We start from the raw sequence: 22,440 nt of genomic DNA on the forward strand, positions 1-22,440 counted from the left end.
CTGTGTGTACCTTTCAGTATTATTAATGGTGCCTTCTCAGATATGTAAGTTACCCATGCCATTGATACGAATACAGCCACATACCAACACAGATGCTGGCTTTTGAACTTGCCGTCCATACCAGTCCGGATGATCCTTTCCTCTTTGGAAAGACCTCTTTGGAACATGACATCCACAATTTCCAAAAATGAGTTGAAATGTGGACTCATCAGACCACAGAACACTTTCCCATTTTGTATCATTCCAGAGAAGCCGGCAGCATTTCTGGCTGCCTTTGATAAATCGCTTTTGCTTTGCACAGTCAAGTTTTAAGTTGTAATTACTGATGTAGTGCCAAACTGTATTTGCTGACATTGGTTTTCTGACGGATTGACAGTACCACATTGTTAGTTTTCGGCCTTGCCGCTTACGTGCAGTGATTATTTCCACATTCTCTGAACCTTTTGATGATTTACGGACTGTGGATGATGAACTATCATAATTTCCAGTACCAGTTGTACCATTAAATATCTTGTGTTTGTACGGTATTCAATTACATATGGGTTGAACATGATTTGCAAATCATTGTATTCTGTCCCAACTTACCGGGAATTGGAATTGGGTTTGTAATTAAAATACATTGAATCTTCTTAGGCGGCACAATGTTAAGTGGTTAGCACATCCGCCTCACAGTGCAGGGTTGCAGGGTTAGATTCTGGCTGTGGCCTCCCGGTGTGGAGTTTGCATGTTCTGCGTGGGTTTTCTTCGGGTACTTCGGTTTCCTCCCACATTCCAAAAACATGCATGGCAGGCTGATTGAACACTTTAAATTGTCCCTCGGTGTGATTGTGAGCGCAGATGATTGTCCGTCTCTGTGTGCCCTGCGATTGTCTGGCGACCCGTTCAGGGTGTCCCCCACCTACTACCCGAAGACAGCTGGGATAGGCTGCAGCACCACCCACGACCCTTGTGAGGATAAAGCGGATCAGAAAATGGATGAATTTCACTTCACAGAGACTTTAAGATTCACACAACTTTGCCAATTCATTAACAGATGAAATAACCCCACACATCTACACATTTAATTCACTTGCTCAGTCAATGATACCCAGTAAATACTGACATCAAAGATTACAAAGGTAATTGTCAGAGTTATCAATTAGACATTCATAATAAAGACCCAATGAGGAGAGGACACACTGGATTCTGGTACCAATCACTCGAGGGGGGAACGAGGAGAAGCGTTAGGTTTCAGTTCTCAGCACGTCACCCAAGAATCTCCCCGCTCGCCCTCTCATTTATTTCTCATTGGGAATCTAATACATGGGTGTCTCCAACCTAAAGGGTGAGGGCTGTTGACACATTGAACTTGTTTGACTATGTGTGTGTGTGTATGTGAGTAAAAATTACGTACATATGTGCAATCATTACAAAAACACCAAATAAGTTGGTTGCAGCTGGTGTTGACAGCTCCATCCACATGCGGCCTTGCTCTTGTTTTGTCTTATTACCTTATCTCTTCACAACCACTTTCTCAGAAAGGTGGTTGTGTCCCTCAACTGTCACACAGTGCACTGAGCATTCTTTATTATAAATGTGAGCATATCTTTATTAAAAGCATAATTATATCTTTATTAAAACAAAGGTGTTCTTCATTACAGGCGCAATCAATTCACCATTAATAATATGTAAATGTATGACAACTAAAAATCATAATCAATTTAACAGTAACAGTCAGGGGTGCACATAAATGTGCCATGTGCATGGGGACTGGAAATTGAATATCGCACTCCCCTTCAAGTCTGAAGTGGATGTGCTACCAAGTTGTCCACCGCGGCAACCTGTTGCTGGTGTCACTCTGAGTCCATACGTGGCTTTTGATCACAAGGTGCTCTCCACCTCGCATTTTAACCAGCTTGTCTGGCTTGCACGTTTTGTGCCTCCATCCCGGGACTGTGGGGTCAATCAAGAGCCCTTGTGCCCTGTGAGGGCTCTGCGCTTTTATCTTATCTTGCCGTACGTAGTCTCAGCTTTTCGTTTCTTATTGGGGCCCTAACCAAGGGCGCTCCTGGTCATCACCTGGCACTTTCTTCAGATTTTATTGTGTGGATGTTGCCACTCATTCTCTGGAGGGACATTGTAAAACAACGGTTACATATGTAACTACGGTTCTATGAGTCTCGAATGACCGTCAGACTGGCATCTCACTCGCAATCCTCATGTTCCTGTAAGAAGGTTCTGAGGGATTATGTTCCGGGTGCGACAAGCTTTTATATATATATATATATATATATATATATATATATATATATATATATGTGTGTGTGTGTGTGTGTGTATATATATATATATGTGTGTGTATGTGAATAAAATAAAATAAAATCCTCGTCTCACCCCTCGGGTGGTGTCCGTCCCTCATTCAGCTCGGGTCCTCTACCAGAGGCCAGGAAGCTTGAGGGTTCTGCGCAGTATCCTTGCTGTTCCCAGCACTGCACATTTCTGGACTGAGATGTCCGATGTTGTTCCCAGGATCTGTTGCAACCACTCATCTAGTTTGGGGGTCACTGCCCCGAGTGCTCCGACCACCACAGGCACGACTGTCACCTTTACCTTCCAGGCTCTCTCCAGCTCCTCTCTGAGCCCTTGGTATTTCTCGAGTTTCTCGTGTTCCTTCTTTCTGATGTTTCACTTGGGACCGCTACATCCACTACAACGGCTTTCCTCTGCCTTTTATCTATGATCACGATATCTGGTTGGTTCGCCATTACCATCTTGTCAGTCTGGATCTGGAAGTCCCACAGGATCTTCGCTCTGTCATTCTCCACCACCTTCGTAGGTGTTTCCCATTTTGACCTTGGGGTTTCCAGTCCATACTCCGCACAGATGTTTCGGTAGACTATGCCAGCCACCTGGTTATGGCGTTCCATGTAGGCTTTCCCTGCCAGGATCTTACACCCTGCAGTTATGTGTTGGATCGTCTCAGGTGCCTCTTTGCACAACCTACACATTGGGTCTTGTCTGGTGTGGTATTTCTGGGCCTCAATGGCTCTGGTGCTCAGGGCCTGCTCCTGAGCAGCCAGGATGAGTGCCTCTGTGCTGTCCTTCAGGCCAGCCCTCTCTAGCCACTGATAGGACTTCTTGAGATCAGCCACTTCAGTTATGGTCCGGTGGTACATCCCGTGTAGGGGCTTATCCTCCCATGATGGTCCCTCTTCCAGCACCTCATCCTCTGTTCCCCATTGTCTGAGACATTCTCCGAGTACGTCATCCGTTGGAGCCTTCTCCTTGATGTATTCATGGAGCTTGGATGTTTCGTCCTGGACAGTGGCTCTCACACTCACTAGTCCCCGGCCTCCTTCCTTTCGGCTTGCGTACAGTCTCAGGGTGCTGGATTTGGGATGGAACCCTCCATGCATGGTTAGGAGCTTTCGGGTCTTAACGTCCGTTGTCTGAATCTCTTCCTTTGGCCACCTTATTATTCCTGCAGGGTATCTGATCACTGGCAGGGCATAGCTGTTTATTGCCCTGGTCTTATTCTTGCCATTGAGCTGGCTTCTTAGGACTTGCCTCACTCGCTGGAGGTATTTGGCCGTAGCCACTTTCCTTGTTGCCAGTTCGAGGTTGCCATTGGCTTGTGGTATACCGAGGTACTTGTAGCTGTCCTCAATGTCTGCTATTGTTCCTTCAGGGAGTGAGACCCCTTCAGTGCGGACTACCTTTCCTCTCTTAGTCACCATCCAACTACATTTCTCAAGCCCGAATGACATCCCGATGTCGCTGCTGTAGATCCTGGTTGTGTGGATCAGGGAGTCTATGTCCCTTTCGCTCTTAGCATACAGCTTTATGTCATCCATCGTAGCTCCATTTCTGAGGCGGTATCCATAGCCTGTCTTGGTGATTACTTGGCTTAGGGGGTTCAGTCCTATGCAGAACAGCAGTGGGGAGAGTGCATCACCTTGGTATATGCCACATTTGATGGACACTTGGGTAAGTGGCTTGCCATTGGCTTCAAGTGTGGTTTTCCACATCCTCATAGAGTTCGCAACGAAGGCTCTTAGAGTCCTGTTCACCTTATACAACTCCAAGCATTCAGTGTGTGTGTATGTGTGTGTGTGTGTGTGTGTGTGTGTGTGTGTGTGTGTGTGTGTGTGTGTGTGTGTGTGTGTTTGTGTGTGTGTGTGTGTGTGTGCCCCAAGTCACCCGAGGGGCACAAATGACATTTGTTGGGATGTGTTCTTGATCTGCGTGTGCGTGATGGGACGATTTAGTGCACGATGAGTACGGGACTCATCGTACCGTAGTTACTTCCCTGACCATTGTTTTGTGCCCACAGCTAAGTTCTGCAGTTCAGCTGAGGTGTCAGTGTCATGTGGGTCTGTGTTTGTTTTGTTTCAGCCCCAGCTGGAGTGAAGTCGCTGGAGTGAAGTCGGCGCACCAGTTCCCGATCATCATTATGTCTTGGATTTGAGGACTCCGACATCTGCTTCCCCTTGTTGGATTCTTGACCGTGCTCATTGTTTTGCTTCAAGTGATATGTCGATACTATTCATCATTGCTCTTGTTTTTCATAGATCCTTGTTTGTAAGTATTTTCTTCGTTTTATTATTGCTTTTGATCACAGGTGTCAAACTCAAGGCCCGCGGGCCAGATCCGGGCCGCCAGATCAACATCCGAAATATTGATTCTCTTCCCACATTTAAATCACATCTCAAAACCCACCAATTTAAAATCACACACTCAGTTTAAATTCATCTCTCCTTTTATTATTTATAATTTTATTTGTGGTTTGTTGTTTTGATTGTAAAGTGTCCTTGAGTGTTTTGAAAGGTGCTCATAAATGAAATGTATGATTATTATTATTATTATTATTAAATAATGTGTGTCAACTTGCTAAAATCGGCACCGAAATGTGAAATTGTCATGTGTAATAAATAACATTGAGATTTTGCAATAATTTTGTTTCTCACTTGAACAATTATTGAACAAACTATTATAATTGACTGATTTCAAAACTAGTAATATATTAATTTGTTGTGTACAAGTAATAATTTTGTGGTTTCACTGTCATAACAGTCCTCTGAGGGAAGACGCAGCTCCAAATTGGCCCGTGGCTAAAATGAGTTTGACACCCCTGCTCTTGATCTTTGGTTTCATGCAATTGGACTGTTGACGTTTCATATTTGTATTCTCCGTGTTTCCCTAGTACCTTGCCTTTTGGAAGCGCTTTTTGATTCATAAATTGTTTTTCTTGGCTCCTTGTAACCAGCTACTGTATTTCTGTTTGTACTTTGTTGGTGCCCTTTTCTGTACATGAATATTTTTCTTTTCCCATTTTGTCGAAACAAAACATTATTTGGTTCAGTTCTGAAGCTGAAAGTAATTACGGGTGCATTTGAGAGTTTAGTGTACTGTCAGAGATTTTCTTGGACAAAGTTAAAGAAATGACTCGGCACACAGGAAAATTGTCTTCAATATCGGCGGGAGCGGATCTCTGAGAGCGAACGACGGTTTAGTTGCTCCGCGATCACACACTCGACTCCCTCTCCGCCGGTTCGAACTTTTATTGCAAAATACAAGAAAGACACTGCCCCAGAGATTTGCATACCGCGCCCCCCGGTCCGGCCCCTCGGTAGTGATCTGATCTACCCGAATACACAAGTCACAGACTTTGCTGATGACAAATGTCCACCTGGGCGCGACAGCTGTTCCCAAACTGTCTTTTGGTATTCAACAACTCTTTGTTCCCAATTTGTTTATTCTGATTGAATCTAGCCTTCTTCCATCTGTTCGCCCCCCTTGCTTTGACGTGATTACTCAAGAAAAAGCCCTCCGCCCAAACGGCCGACACCTCTGCGCTGAGCATGTCCAGACATGCCCAAATTAACTGAAACTTTAAACATGATACAATTTTGTTCACAGATTTCTCTATCATGTACTCATCGGGACAATGTGAGTGAAATCAGTCATTTTAAAATTGCCAGTTAATTGTGCTGTGTCATTAACTCAACGGAAGGTTTGGTGTTAGCAATTAACTGCTGATTAGCTCAACATGGGAACAGTCAAAAGTTCCTGTGCGGGGAAAAGTGTTTTCTACCAAGCTTTTGAGTCACGACAAACTCAGGAAATGTGAATTCATGGACATATGAGTTTTTGAAGGTTTATTAATCTTCTTGATAATGTTCTTCTGCAAAAAGTGTGCTTCGAGACTGCTGCTAATAGAAGTGCTCAGTACTTGTCATCACGGGCCTACTTTTTCACCTGTGCATCACGCGAGGATTCTTCTTGCTAAGCTAACTGCCTGACAGAGCTGATTTGAACTCACGTTGCTCTCTGATGCAACCGTGAATACTCAAACTTCTCCTTGTGGATTACAAATGAGTTGCAACAAGCGCACCAACAAATGGTACCAAAGAGCCCGGGTATTTCTTGAATTATTTTTTTGCTTAATTTTTTTGTCAATAAACGTTCTGTAATTATGTAAGAATTATTTGCCATCTTTCATATGAATGTGTTGTTAGTGGTTTAATGTGGTCCACGTTGACGTGATGGTTCCAAGACTTGAACATAAGTGTATACAGCTTGCCTGGCCTCTCTGCATCCTAGTCAGTCATATACTTCGTTCAGAAATGATCTATTTTTTAGCAGTTATCAACAATTCAACTCCCATGCAAAGTTGACCATTCGTGTCACAATCAACCTGCATAGAACTGAATTGATTGGGAGAGCAAGAAATGGTTGCAGTTTGCAACAGTTACAAACTTCCTTGAGTTGTTGAACAAAATAGACCACATTTCTTATAGTTTGAGCTCATTAGATTATGCAAGTACACTTACCAGTAAGTGCCAGTGTTTGTGTATGGAAATGATCAACTGATATGCTTAAAATGTAAACAGGAACCAACAGAAGGAAGTGCACAGTCTGTGTCCTATTCACATTTCTTTGGCCACTATTTGAATGTTCTGTGTTTCTTCAATATTTTACTCTTTCATAGGTTTTACTTTTCAGGTGTTGAATTAACAATTATATGGCTTATATTTCACATTTATTTTCTGCTGTTTTGTCAGTCTTTTATTTTCTCTGTTGTATTGGAAAATGTATCACGAAGGAGGAAATGGCATCTCAAAAATGAATTAGTAATAAAATAGAGAAAATTTGTTCATCCCTTTCTATTAAAGATCAAAAGCTGTCACTGGTCGCTGTAATGACGTGACACATCCATCCATTATCCAAAACTGCTTAATCTTTACGAGGGTCGCAGGTGTGCTGGAGCCTATCCCAGCTGTCTTGGAGCAGTAGGCAGGGGACACCCTGTATCAGTTGCCAGCCAACCGCAGGGCACACTGAGTGTTCAATCAGCCTGCCATGCATTTTTTTGGAATATGGGAGGAAACCAGAGTACCCGGAGAAAACCCACGCAGGCACGGGGAGAACATGCAAACTCCACGCAGGAAGACCGGGGCCAGAATCGACCCCTGCACCTTTGCACTGCGAGGCGGACGTGCTAACCAGGCACCCACTGTTCCGCCTGACTTGAAACAATTGAATCAAAATGTCTAAAAACGAATGAATATCAGACATTTCAGTCATTGATGTAGTAGTTTACTCTGCTGACTGCTGTGCAGGGAAATGGGTTGAATTGCCAGTCAGTTACAGTGTGCGTGTGAATGTGAATGGTTGTCCGTGCCCTGTGATTGACCGCTGACTACTCGAGAGCGTCGTCAGCCTTTTGCCCAAAGTCAGCTCGGATCGACTCCAACTCCCTGTGATCCTGAACGGGATTAGCAGTGCAAAAATAAATAAATAACTGCAATCGAATGGTTTTCGGGTACCGGTAAATGTTTCAGCTCCTTCCATAGATGTCCAATTGGCTCAGTCCTCATGATGGTCTCCTCAGTTTATTCTGATATTTCTATAGTGTTTTTATCTTTTGGAATCTTTGATTATGGTTGGCCAATGGCCACCTTTTGGATTAAAACCATTACTGAAAAAAAAAAAATCTGGTTCCTTGTTTTTGTTTCTGGTTCCAAACGATTCTCAATTACATTTCTACTAGGGGGCAGCACCTAGCAAAAAGTAGTTTATTCAAGTATACTAAAGTAAACTTTTTAAAATTCTAAATTGGAGACAGTGTACTTTAAGTGTACCTTTTAAATACTACATTTTTATAAGCTTAGAAGTATGCTTACTTGGCTTGTACTGAAAACACAGACAGATACTTATCATGTATAGTACTTTTAAAACTTAATTTGTTCCAATTTAGTATGAAAGAGTAAACTTCAGATATTTATACTCAAGTATACAGTACTTCACATGACCTACTTTTTTGTAAGGGAGGGTCAAATTTTTTTGGCATGGAATAACTTAGGGATGCCCAAACTACAGCCATCCATTTTTTAGCTGCTTGCAACACACACTAAAACCAACAAACATTTGATATTGTGTTTTGTATTACCGGTATTTTATTACCGATGACAATTTGAAACAATTTGACCTGTGTGTGTATTTCAGCAAGATTTCTTTGCCTGTTTTCTGACCAGAGAAAAACAGTTCAAAGACCACGAAGCAATTGAAACCATATTTGGAAATTGGAATTTGTTTCTTGCACATATATATATTTTTAAAATTCTCGTCCTGATACAAGTGACATTTCATGTGTTTCCTCACTTCAACCCCTTTCGATGTTGATCGCTCTTAAACTCTGAGTGTATTTGTCTTCTCCTGTGGTGACCCGATTGCGCCTCTGTCCTGCCTTCCTTCATTCCACTTTAGCTCACCTTTTGCCTTTGAGTTCTAAAAAATGATTCTCATAACATGTGTGCGAATTGCTGTTGATTTGCTTTCCTTCAAACATTACTCAATATATAGAAAGAATGACAGCTCTTGAGAACTCTTTGTAACAATGTAACTGTTTTCTCCATCGAGATGTTGAGTTGGCATTGACTTTTGACATTTGAAAACGCTCTTCCACAACTAATAGCATGTGCCATATTACCAGTGATGTGGTCCTCGAGCCGGTCCTTGGCCTCAAGGACCGAAGGTCGGTCCTTGGTCCTGGCCTCGGCAGTGGCAGTTCTGGGGGGGGGGGGGCAACGGGGGCCAGTGCCCCTGTAGCACCGATTCTGCCCCCCCCCCCTGTGGCCCCCCCTCCGAGCGCAGATTACGCAGTCGTGCCGAGTCGCCGACGCGAAAGGTGGAACCAAAGTGCGTGATTTAACATTCTAGTCGGACCCTTTAGTGCGCTGCGCCACTTAAAAATGAGCGGGAAAATGAGAAGCAGTCCGCAGAGAAGGAAATTACCACGACACGAGTGCCATTTGCGTGTGTGTGCGTGTGTGTGTGCGTGTGCGTGCGCGTGTGTGTGTGTGCGTGTGTGCGCGCGTGTTTGTGTGCGCGTGTGTGTGTGTGTGTAACTTTTTTAGTCTCCCTTTTTATTTTTATTTTTATTTAACAGGATCAATATATAAGACATTGCCTTTTTAAATTTGGATAATTATATGCATGTAAAACATCTAGCTTCAGTGTATTTGCAATTTTTGTCCCCGGCAGGCTGGTACCATATCATCCCCTGGCTTGAATATTCTCAACAGATGGGCACGGCGTATTGTTACGCTTGCAGACATTTTAGCCCTCCTAATACCGTTTTTTTCTCATCACTGTAATGTTATGACTACAATTTCAAAGTCTGAAGAAATAAAAAGTCAAATAAGATTTTGAATCTGTCTTTTTAGCCCTGGGTTAAATCAAGTCCTTGGTCCTTGGCCTCGAAGTCAAGTTCTTGGCCTTGGGTTGCCGGTCCTCGTACACAACGAAGGATTTGAGCCTCTAATCCTTGGTCCACAGTTGTAAAGTGGGCCCGAGGACCGCAAAAATCATGAAAAATCAAACAGAATCCATCCAGGGAAACCTATGTTGATGGCTTTATCTGGCGCTTTAAGAGGGGCGGGGCTGCCACTGACACGTGACAATCAGTGCAAGGAGTAAAGAGCGGCATCACAGTTAGTTTCAATCACGGTTCGTTCCGTTCGCGATCGGCAGTTTAAATAGCGTGTAAAGCCTTTCTGTAACAGTGGTGTCTTTTATTTAGTTATTTTTGCACAGTCGTCACGTTTGTGCGGTCGCACTAGAATGTTTGTTTGAACCAAGTACATACCTGTCAACTTTTCGGAGCGCCAACCTGTATAAACTACCAAAGAAATCCTTATAAAGAGCAAAAAATCCTTATAACATACCAAAGCATTTTATATGTAAAAATAACGGCAGAAAAAAACCCAACGAAATTTTCAATGATATTATATATTGTAGATCTCCATAATACAATATCTGGTTAATGTCTAATCATCATTCTAGTTAGTGGCATTACTGTGTTCAGAGTTGTATTCCTGCGTTACTTTTTTCACCAACTCCAAATGCTGACCCATCGGCTTGAAGTTACAGCATCCATTCATATTTGCTTTGGAAATGAACTAGCACCATTCGGGGGGCGGGGGGGATTTTCAAAATCCGTATGATTTGTGCGATACGGCCATATACGTAAGATTCACCACAAAATCCGTATGAACTATGGCTAACCCGTATGAGTTGACAGGTATGCAAGTAATTTGCGTTACAGCTGGAGTCAATAATGTCGGCACTTCACTTCCGGGTTTGGCCGTTGGGATTTGGACTCCTTGTGCTCGATTCCAGTTATGTTTGCTGAATGCTTTCTCATGTTTGGAATAATGAATATTGATAATACATCGTTTAAAATCATGGTTGATTTAATTATTTATTATTGTGAAGCTGAAGGTATTAAATTAATTAATGTAGTATGAGTGGTAGTGGTAATAATAGTAGTACTCAGAGAATGGTTAGAGATCAGCCATCTCGTTACCTCTGCGTCCCGCGTCCGAGACGCATAATTTTCCCACGGGACGCACAGTTCCAAATAATGTGCGGTTTTGGGACGCAAGGACATTTCTCAGTCAAAACAAACAAACAAACAAAAAAACTACGGCAAGCCTGAGGATTTCACGGTAACAATCGTTACCGGTAGCGTGTCGTTTCCGTGGCGTCATTTTCACGGTACCGAAAAATAGTTTAACCATAAAAGTCACCGCACACGAGTTGACTGTGTGATCAACGCGATTTCACTGCGCCTGTATGTGTGTTTGTGGTGTGGTGTGGTGTGTGAGTGTGTTTCTTTTAATTTACTTTCGTTTTGTTTTGTTTTCAGTGTTGGGGGGGGGGGGGGGGGGGCACAACAGATGACGTTATGTGCGCATGTCGGGTTGTTATTTTAGTCCGCAAACTGAGGAATCGCGCGGATGAAAGTTTGAGATGGCGGCGAAAAAAAACTCACAAAGGTCTACTAATTATGACATTTAAGAAATATAATGCCAGTCTGATTTTTCGTATGAATCGTCCAAAGGGCGTATCACTAAACTCACCTGGAATGTATGCACCGAACACGAGAGCGAGATACGACGAGAGGCACGATTACGAGGCAAATTGGTCATTAGATTTGTAGGATAATCGCTGTGAAAAATATTATGAAACAGTATTGGTTATTGTATAATTTACTGGTTGTAGCATGATAACTTTATGAATAAAACATTCGTCACAAGGTGTAGTAATGCTAATGTTAACTGTTGGTAGAACTCATGATGACGTGTGTTAAATTCTTTCGTCAAATTGATCGTAGATTACACATGCATCGTCTTGGGAAGAGGATGTCAAGCCACATCAATACTTACCTGTATTAATGATTACCAGTCAATTAATCTTTGCAGTGTGAGATTGGAAAAAATACTCTGATGATGCCACATGAGTACACCAGTTTTTAATCCATTTATTTTTTGGAATAAACCTGGAGTACACAGCTGCGGATGTAATGTTCATTGTTAATGCATCGTTTTCAAACATTGACCCTTGAAACATTCTACTTTTGAGTTTCGGAATTCTTGATTATCAATATCAGTCAAAATAGAAAAATGGGTTCCCATGATGAACGTTTACGGAACCCAACATTTGTAATCGTGGTTTCCCATTGGGTAATCCGACGGAACCGAAAAACGGTTACCATGAATTTCCGAAATCCTCAGGCCTGCTCCTGAATTATTTAAATTTTTGCAGCATTTGTTTATCATTGTATGTATATGTTGTTGTTTGTGTTATTATCATATGCAATTGAATAAGTAGACCCTTTCAGAATTCGAAATTTGGGACTCTCTCAATCCATAATGGCACTCGTACTTTTCTGATCAGCGAGTCCCACGGTAAACTGTAAAATTATCACTGAGAGATTACCGCTTTTTCTGCAGTCAGTGATTGACTTCTATGCAGTCATTTCTCAACTTGTGTTCCGTGCCACGTCATGCCTGTAGAGTGTTGATTTACTTCATATTAAGAAACTACTGCACTAAAACATTAATTCATAAATGTATACCATATGATTTTTTTTGTCAGTATAAATAACACGTACCCTGACTGTTCTACTCTTTGAATAAAAACACTTCATTCAAGCGTTAGGGAGTGCAAAGGGTTATGATGGAGGGGTGTTGCAAATCATGAAGACCTGCCAAGTGGTATGATAGCATTGTTTTATACATGTCCTCGGCTAGGCCTCAGTTTCAAAATCAGTCCTTGGTCCTTGGCCTTGGCCTCGGAAAATTTCTCAAGTCCTTGGCCTTGGCCTTGCCTCGGGTTGCCGGTCCTTGGACACAACACTGCATATTACGTGCCAATAGCCTACTTTGCCATTAACAGAAGTAGCAGTGTGGAAATTGAAATGCATCCCCGAGTCAGCGAGAGGTTAATGGCAAAACTTGCAGAATTACTGTATTTGCTAAGGGAGGCCGAGTACAAAACAAAACATATCCTGAACAGCTGTATCGTCAATCCGTGGTACAAAAACTTCAACCATCATTTTTGCTGTAGGTGAAACTTACAGACATGCATTTAAGAATAAAATAATTCAAAATTGACACAAGTCAGAAAAAAATTCGGAACATCAGTCATCATTTTTGTGAAATGAAAAAAAACATCCTCAATATAGTACTGGCTGAGTCACAAACTCGAGTGGCATTTTGGATTTGATCTCGGTGCAGGCAGCCTTTTTGTCAATCATAATTCATATCTTATGATGTACCCTCACAATAAGAACAGCATCCCAGACACTGTCTCTTCATTGTCATCCTCCGGAATAAACATCTGTCCCACACATTGAAAGTTCATGTTGATATTTGTACATTTCTGCTTCTTGTGCTGACCTGTTTCTTCATTTGGCAATAACAATATGCTAAAACGGCAGATTAAATTTAACGACTGGGAGGTTCCTGGAAGATAAATCTGAGAGAATATCTTTCGAGCAAGTACTTTTAAACAAACAAATGAATCATGTCACGTTTTTTTTTGTTGTTGTTTAAATTGTCAAATATGCTCTATGTGCAACATACAGCACAGATGTACCACCGAAAAGAATGTGATCAGACATGGTAAAAAAATAGAAAAAGGACACAGATGATTCTTGTAATATGAATCCATGAGAAAATGTTCTGTTCAGTGAAAGGTCCCATGCCGTACAAATCCATGTTTTCCCCTCACCGTTTTATTCATAATATGTCTGGGACTTGGTTTACATTTAGCATCTACACAGTTTGATTGTTTGCAATAAACTATGAAAGGTGAAGGGTTTACATAACCAGCAGATCAGATTTTCACATTGTGATGTAGATTCAACGCTCACAATTCTAGTACCCGTCTAGTTTGTGATTCCTATACGGCCACTCAATTCAGGTAACATGGCGGAGCAGCAGCCAAGCACCTGCGTATTGTTGAAACCTAAACTTTGCCTTAGTTGCCCACCTCAGAGGAATAAACTGATTCAACTCATTTTTGGAGACATTTCTAAGCATTTCAGAACCACAATTGTGTTGTGTTCCAGCACTTATTGAGGAGTGTAGCTTCATCAATTTAAGCTTTCACACATGGCCACACATACACACGCTGGTCAGGCCACCTCAGAGTGCTCTCTTCGCCACTGCAAGGATGCAGCTCATCACTATGGAGATGGATTAACAAGTAATAAAAATCTGAGTACAACAGGGAACCAGCCTGGGACCGGGTCAGTGTGCCTCAGAATGCTTGCATCACCATGGAGAAGGACAAACAGAAAAAAAAAAGGAGGAAAAAGTTACCTCCTGGCGGCCAGGGGTGTCAAGCTGTCGTGGTCGCCTCACGGTGCAGCGTCGCCACAAAGGAGAAATTTTATTCGACGGTGGTGAGGTCAGTCATGATGTATGGATTTGAGACAGTGGCGCTGAAGACACAAAAGCAAACAAAGCTGGAGGTGGCTGAAATGCAGATGTTGAGGTTTGGTTTCGGAGTGATGAGGTTGGATAGTAAATTAGCTCATCAAATGGACAGCCTAGGTTAGATGTTTGGAGACCAAGTTAGAGAGTGCAGAATTTGATGGTTTGGACACAAAGTAGCGAACGTCCATCCGTCCTTGTTCTAATCCGCTTATGCTCATGAGGGCCGCAGCCGTGGTGGGGCCAGCTGTCTTCAGGCAGTAGGCGGGGTACACCCCAAACTGGTTGCCAGCCAATCAATCCCAGGGCACACATAGACGAACAACCATCCGCGCTCACACTCACACTCACACCTAGGGACAATATCAAGAGTACCATTAACCGGCCATGCATGTTTTTGGAATGTGGGAGGAAACCCGAGTACCCGGAGAAAACCCATGCAGGCACGGGGAGAACATGCAAACTCCACACGGGAAGGCCGGAGCTGGAATCGAACCTGGTACCTCTGCACTGTGCGGTTGACACACTAACCAGTCGACCACTGAGCTGCCCGAGGGAAGAACGTGTGTGGGCTATAGTGGTAGAAAGGTGATGAGGATGGAGCTGCCAGGTAACTGAGCTGGAGGAAGACCGAAGAAAACATTGAGAGATGTAGTGAGGTAAGACATCAAGGCAGTTGGCTTGTTTTCTGACCGTATTTAGCAGTTTTAAAAAATGCCGACTTTGCATGTCCAAAAGTCATAAACCTGATGATGTCCATGCAGGAACGATGGAAGCCTTATGTTATAGTTTACTTGTTTGCCGGGTTTCGTTTTCAGTGTTGTGTCCAAGGACCGGCAACCCGAGACCAAGGCCAAGGCCAAGGACTTGACTCCGAAGCCAAGGCCAAGGACCAAGGACTGATTTTGAAACTGAGGCCTAGCCGAGGACATGTATAAAACAATGCTATCATACCACTTGGCAGGTCTTCATGATTTGCAACACCCCTCCATCATAACCCCTTGCACTCCCTAACGCTTGAATGAAGTGTTTTTATTCAAAGAGTAGAACAGTCAGGGTACGTGTTATTTATACTGAGAAAAAAAATCATATGGTATACATTTATGAATTAATGTTTTAGTGCAGTAGTTTCTTAATATGAAGTAAATCAACACTCAACAGGCATGACGTGGCACGGAAGACAAGTTGAGAAATGACTTTGCATAGAAGTCAATCACTGACTGCAGAAAAAGCGGTAATCTCTCAGTGATCATTTTACAGTTTACCGGCAGCAAGTCCCAGGGACTCGCTGATCAGAAAAGTACGAGTGCCATTATGGATTGAGAGAGTCCCAAATTTCGAATTCTGAAAGGGTCTACTTATTCAATTGCATATGATAATAACACAAACAACAACATATACATACAATTATAAACAAATGCTGCAAAAATTTAAATAATTCAGTAGCAGGCCTGAGGATTTCGGAAATTCATGGTAACCGTTTTTCGGTTCTGTCGGATTACCCAATGGGAAACCATGGTAACTAATTGTTAAGGAAATATTCCGCTAGAAGTAGTAGTAGAACATTGTTAAGGAATTTCAGCTTGCTATGAGAACTATTGACACTAGTCTCTGTCCTGAACATCTGCTGAAGTACTTAAAACAAAGAATGTAGTGTGAAGTTTAGGTCCTATTTTCACTTGGTTAATTAACAGCCCCCCGAGGGTTTTCCTGCCTCCACCACCTCATATAAATCCCTGAAGGCTGTCAAGTGCCCTCAAAGAGGAAACCTAATCTCAAGATCTGTGACCAACAGCAGTGGTCTATACTTCATCATTTCAAGGTCGAACTTTGCTTGACCTTCTTTGTCTCTAGTTTTTGCTTAGGTAGGTTTAATGGTTATGGAATGCTGTTTAAGGTATTTTCTGTTCGCTGTGTTTACAATCACCTTTAGTGCCCTCGAACCCCACCGCTCCCAACTTCTTCCAGCCACGCCGGGTTGGATGACATGTTACTTTCTTTGTCTCAGGGATTTGCATGAGAGGCGTACCTCCCCGCCTCTCATTATCATATTGTCCCTATATAATCTCATGTATGTGTTTCTTTGGGGCTTCCGAAAGAAATCTGAAACTCTCGGAAGCCCAAATCGATTTGTGCTGTGCTGTGATAAACTGAAAAAGTACGACGTGGTGTTTGGTCTTTATTCCACCTTACAGAGGTATAAAAGGACTTGTGTCCAAGGAGAGCAAGAAGCAAACGAAAAGCTGACTCTCCTCAACAAATGGCGTCACGAACAGGATCCCTCTGGAAAAAGACAGACACCGGTTCCAAGACCTCCAAGATCAGGCAGTAACCAGGGGCCCCGCTAAATAAGGTAAGACACACCTGTTCCTGTTATTACGGGCGAAGTGTCAAGATTCGGCCTATGTCCAATCAGGACCGATCAAATCAAACTGCTCTGATCCTGAATGTGTTGAACCAAGTATAGTGATTGGATCTTGTAGGTGGCAAATAACAAATTGATAATGAGTTTTAAGAGATATTTGAATTGATAATGAGTTTTAAGAGATATGTGACTATGGAAAAATGAAGTACTGTACAGGAAAAAGGAATTAAAGGATAGGTGTGAGGTATATTCAAAACAATATACCGTCCAAACTTTGCCACTGAGTAGTAGATAACTGAATTGGCACAGTTATTGAGTCACCACGTAGGCGGTTTAAATTAGGTAGAACCGTTGAGACGTAGGTTTGGCTAGTAGCTGACGAGCAAAGACCAAACTGAGTTAGTAGGCAATTAAAAAATTAGTGGTTAATTGCTGGAGCAGGTCCAGGTAATTTTTATTATTCTGGATGCTGTCAAAATGCAGGACTGCCGACTGGAGATCGGGGCCTGAGTAAACAGCTGTAGGGCAAGTTAGGGACAGCTCCATTGTTACAATTGGAGAATTACGTGACGTCACACGGTCCATAAGGGAGTATATTGGACGGTGAGTATGATAAAAACATGGTGAACTGTAAGATGGACGGAAGGCCTGATGGCAAGAAAACGGTTGAAATACCGTCTGGTGGTAAGTAGGAAAGAAAGGAAGGTGAATGCATTGCGCAGAGAGAGAAAAGGGCGAATGCACTGCACAGAGGGGTAAGTAAAGCGAGAAAACAAGGATTTAAGAATAAATTTAAGAATAAGACAATAGTTTGAAATATAAAAAGAAAAAGCTAAGTGAAATTCAATTCGAGCTATAATAACAATAATAATAATAATAATACATTTTATTCGTGGACGCCTTTCGAGGAACTCAAGGACACCTTACAACAAGCAGTTAAAATCACGAATACGATGTGAAAACAACATCAAATAAAATAAGGAAAAATACAACAAAAAGAATAATGGCTTTATGGTCCGAGTGAATAGGCTTGTCCAAACAGATGTGTTTTGAGGTCAGATAGGTATGGAGGGGCTAGGTTATGGATGGCTTTGAATGTGAGGAGTGAGAGAAGAGCGGAGCCGGCGGATGTTTCTATGATGATAATGTGCAGAACGAGTGATGTGGTTGATATGTGAGGGGAAAAGAGAGAGTCAAGTTGACAAGTAGAGGTTTTTATATATATTGCATTTCATGGGCGGTTTGACCACTGCCTTCGACATCGGAAAAAGAAAAAAATGAACAAACAAAGTAACTCCGACAAAGTTATGATAAACAAGGCAGCGATGATGCCTCCTCCACCGCATGGGGTGAGGAGCGCTAAATTTATGACCCCACTACAAGTGCCGAGCGGCCATATGAACATAGGCGAGGAAAGGGGGATAACACATACTAGCCATTTTACTGGCCCCCACCCGAACCCATTGTGTGCCAAGCTTCCCCCTGATCTGCCCAGGGTGGTTCATAAACAATTGGTAAAATTAGAAAAATGTATGCAAATTAAACAGGATAATGAGAGCATGAGTGTTTGGGATGCAACCACTTTTATAACCAGGGAGACTGAATTGATGAGGCAAATGTTGCTGGATTTGCCTAAAATTGACTATGACATACAGTTATGGGCAATAGACTGGCTTAAGAGTAAGTATTTACCCAAAGAGATTATGGACCTTTTAGAGGGAATAGCCTCTTGCAAATTGACTAGGTTGAATAATAGAAAATCTGACGCGCTGAGTTCCCTTTATCCAACAACATTGGGTCCTCTACAACAATTGGCGTTTGAATTGTTATCTGAGGTACACCCAATGACTTATTTGGTTAATTGTATAGATGCTTGGGTGACTGCAACTGGGAAGGACCCCAATAGTCATCCATTGAATCAAGCTTTGTTCAGGCAAGCAGTGCTGGGGGGTTGTCCGTCTGATGTGCAGAAAATGATGACTAACTCTCCCACTCTCCCCACTTCAGATGACGTGAACTGGCAAACTCATTTCCTATATTATGTGCAACAATCTCGAATGAGAGCCGAGGAAGAGACTGAGAAAACATCCAAGCTACAGAACAACTCTTTGAACCCACGAGTAGAAGAGGCTAAGAGAGCCACCAGTAATGCATGCAAAAAAGAGAAACTTGGGAGATCTAATCAAATGTCAATCAGTGTCTCTCAGCAGGCTCCACCACGGCTGATCACACCCCCACCGCAGCTCCAAGCCCCACCTCAACATTACGACCTGCCCACAAGGCAGGGCCGAGACGCATGGCTGGGGGGAGGTCCGAGACGGGAAGGTGGGCGTGGACGAGGAAGTCACGGGAGCCAAGCTGGCTGTTTCATTTGTGGTGATGTGAATCATTGGACAAGGAAATGCCCGCACCGCCGGCACCCACCTGTTCATCAATCAGGCTATGATCAACAAGCCCCGACTCCTCCTCCACAAAACCAACAACAATGACAGGATACGGCACCCCCACATGGACAATACCCATCTGCTCCATGGGTAACCGAATCCCCAACAATAGGGATCGCTGCTGGCCTCACTGAAAGACTGTCATGAACTTGAACATGCTGGACCACACTTGCTCCCAATGCCTGCTGATACAAGGCTGACTGTTGCTAAAGTCAGCCGATGACCCACCACTGAACTCTGTCTTCCAACAGTATCGGCTTTGGTCTCCTTAGACTTCCTCCATATGACCTTACCATCCACTGATCGGTCCTTCCCACTGCACAATGCTTTTGACAAACTAGAGAATGAAATATATCGCATGGCCTGGTTGGATGAAACACAAGGCAATTTATTTAATGTTCCCTCCTCCTCAATTATTGTAGGTCCTGAAGGGTGTGGCAGCCAGAGTGGACCTGTCAGAGGATCTCATCTCATTGACTGGTATCTATGGCCGCGCTGCACGTACTGTTTTTGCCGTCTACTCAAATATACAATAATTCTCGTTTGTACACATTCTTCTGTAATCGATTTAGATAAGGTTGTTCGATATACCACTTTCAGGATCGTATAGGGACTTTTCTCATTCTCTCACCTTGGAGTTAAATTACGCTACACTTGTTTGCCCCACGTATTCACTTTTGTCTTCTGGAATTTTTATTCAAGTGCTTAAGCAGCTACTCTACGCTTTTCGACCTACGGATGGCGTTGTACTTGTTCGGTATGGTAATGTTCTTCTCGATGCATCATCTAAGATTTGCTGTTTGGATGCCGCAAGGTGGTTCCTTTGACGTTTGGCTTTTTGCAGTTTCAAACTATCGCATGGAAAAAATTACAATTCGCTCTGCCTTTAAATTTTAGGGGAGATTGAACACATCAGAAGGTACAGCGATGCCGGTTTCTCTTGTGCGGCCTGATTTAGCTGATTTACTTGGATATTTCCGAAAAAGAAGGCTTTGTTTCTGTAGTTCTTTTTCAGAAAAGAGAGGGAAATGTGGATGACAGGAACATGAACAACAGGGAAGTAAAAGACTAATTTTGATGAATTTTGACATACGTCCGCATGCAATCGGACCCAATTGAACAAAAACATACAGCATGCTTCAGATATGCGGCAGCATTAGGCAAATTTTTGCAAAAAGTGGATCACATTGTGTTGAACAATCCCCTTACGGTCCTTACTTCTCACGCAGTGGCGGCATTTGTCTGTTCTAAAGATTTTACGATGTCAGCAAAACGAAGTGACAAATTGGACAGAATTTTACACAGACCCAATCTGACATACAAATCAGAAGGAATCAATGCGGCAGATGGAATGGTTGAAGGCGCACCCCATTGTTGTGCCGACCTTTCCCTGAATGAAGAAAAGCTCAGAGAAGGTTTGTATGCCGCACCAATATCGGAACCAGATTATAGCGTGTTCACAGATGGCTGTTGCTTTAGACATCCAACAGAAGGGCTGATCTCGGCCTATTCGGTAATAATCGATGATGGCCAACAAACAAGACAATTTAAGATACAAGAAACTGACAGAATAGAAGGGAAACAGTCGGCCCAGAGAGCCGAGCTGGTAGCAGTTATAAGGGCACTAGAGAGGGCGCAAGGGTTAAGGGTTAACATCTACACGGATTCAGCATATGTAGTCGGGGCGATTTTTACAGAGATGCCCCTCTGGCGAAGGAATGGGTACAGAACAGCAGCCGGAACATCAATTAAACATAGTATGGAAATCCAAAGACTCGGAGAGGCTCTGTTAAAACCAAAAGAAGTAGCCATTGTTAAATGCAGGGCACATACTGGAGGGACTTCCTATGTAGAAGTGGGAAATGACAGGGCAGATAAGGTAGCGAAAGAGACAGCGGGCTACAAGGTGAGCCAGCCAGTGATGGTAGTAGAACCAACAATGGGGAAGATGTATGATCTGGACATTAACCACCTTCTTGCAGATCAAGAGAGGGCATCCCCTGAGGAGAAGAACTACTGGCTATCCACAAACAGGGTGGCCAGGGATGAGACTGGTTTGTATCGGCACAAAACAGACGGACGCCCAGTTCCGTCAGCAGATAAATTGAAGACTCTAATTCACGAGGCACACGGTCCAGCTCATTTGGCAAAAAGGAATGTGGCAGATAAATTAAGATCCTGGTATCATCCTCGCCTTCTGGATATGGTAAATGAGGTAGTTTTGGGGTGTGAGGTCTGTAATCGACATAATGTAAGGAAAAGTCTCAGGACGGTACCTGGGGTGTATCCGCTACCCCGGGGTCCAGGTGAGGAAGTCGTTATCGATTTCACTGACATGGTAGATAGGATTAGAGGCAAACGATACCTTCTAGTGATGGTGGACGCTTACACGCGATGGCCCGAGGCTTACGCATGTGGCAAAGAAGATGCGATGGCTGTAATTAAGATTTTGGTAAACCACTACGTTCCAACGCATGGGTTTCCGCGTGTGGTTCGATCGGATAATGGTACTCATTTCAAGAATAAACATCTCCAACAAGTCGAGCAGTTGTTGGGGCTTAAGCATAAATTTGGCACGGTTTATCATCCACAATCGCAAGGACTGGTTGAACGAATGAACCAAACACTCAAACTAAAACTTTCCAAGATAATGGCATCGGCAAAACTGAATTGGGTCGATGCGCTGCCGATCGCGTTACTTGCTGTGAGGTCCACCATTAATTCTGCCACAGGTTTCACACCTTTTGAGCTGGAGCATGGCCAGGAGTTCCCTGGTCCGTGGCGATCGATGGACCAGGGCACTCTTCGACAGATGGTTCCCCATAAAGCATACATGGACTCATTGAGTGTTCTCGTCTCTCATTTCCAGAAGCAGACTGCACTCGGGTGTGGGCACCCGAACGATCCAGGCGTGAAACCACAGACGTATCCGGAGCAGGTGTATCTAAGGGTCCTCAAGCGGAAGTGGCATCAGCCGAGATGAATGGGACCACGCAGAGTGACACAAAGGACCCATCATGCTGTCTACCGGGAAGGAATGCGTCAGCCCCAAGAAGCATCTCCAACTTCAAAGTGACATTCGGAAGGACAACTGGACATGAAACCAAGACAAAGTTCTCAGGGGGCCCAGAACTAATAACATATCTTTCTGATTATACTGGTTATTTTGGTCTCTATTTCTCTACTAATGTGGGCACTGGTGTCAGGCTTCACTGAGACTGTTATTTCCAGCTGTAGTTTGTTTGATAATGCTTGCACAAGGGGGAATTTGTTGTTCCGCTTTGACGACGGATTTTGGCACTGAAGTTTTGTGATCACAATATTAATTGTGATCAAGAGAGGGATTTGTTAAGGAAATATTCCG

The 22,440-nt window shown here is 43.1% G+C and overlaps 1 protein-coding gene across 3 annotated transcripts in view; it reads right to left on the reverse strand.

Annotated features, from left to right (window-relative positions):
• The window catches only part of klhl38b (kelch-like family member 38b), a 70,414-nt gene that overhangs the window by 24,459 nt on the left and 23,515 nt on the right, over window positions 1-22,440 (reverse strand). For 2 of the 3 annotated variants that reach the window (XM_086113838.1, XM_086113841.1), the window contains exon 2: window positions 14,154-14,275. The exons of the other annotated variant lie outside the window; for it this stretch is intronic. The gene's annotated coding sequence lies outside the window, so the exon portion shown is untranslated. The remainder of the gene's footprint in view (window positions 1-14,153; window positions 14,276-22,440) is intronic. 3 annotated transcript variants of the gene reach the window in all.

Source organism: Hippocampus guttulatus, chromosome 6 (assembly GCF_054856545.1).
Source record: "Hippocampus guttulatus isolate MCC_2025c chromosome 6, RoL_Hgut_1.0, whole genome shotgun sequence".
Lineage (NCBI taxonomy): Eukaryota > Metazoa > Chordata > Actinopteri > Syngnathiformes > Syngnathidae > Hippocampus > Hippocampus guttulatus.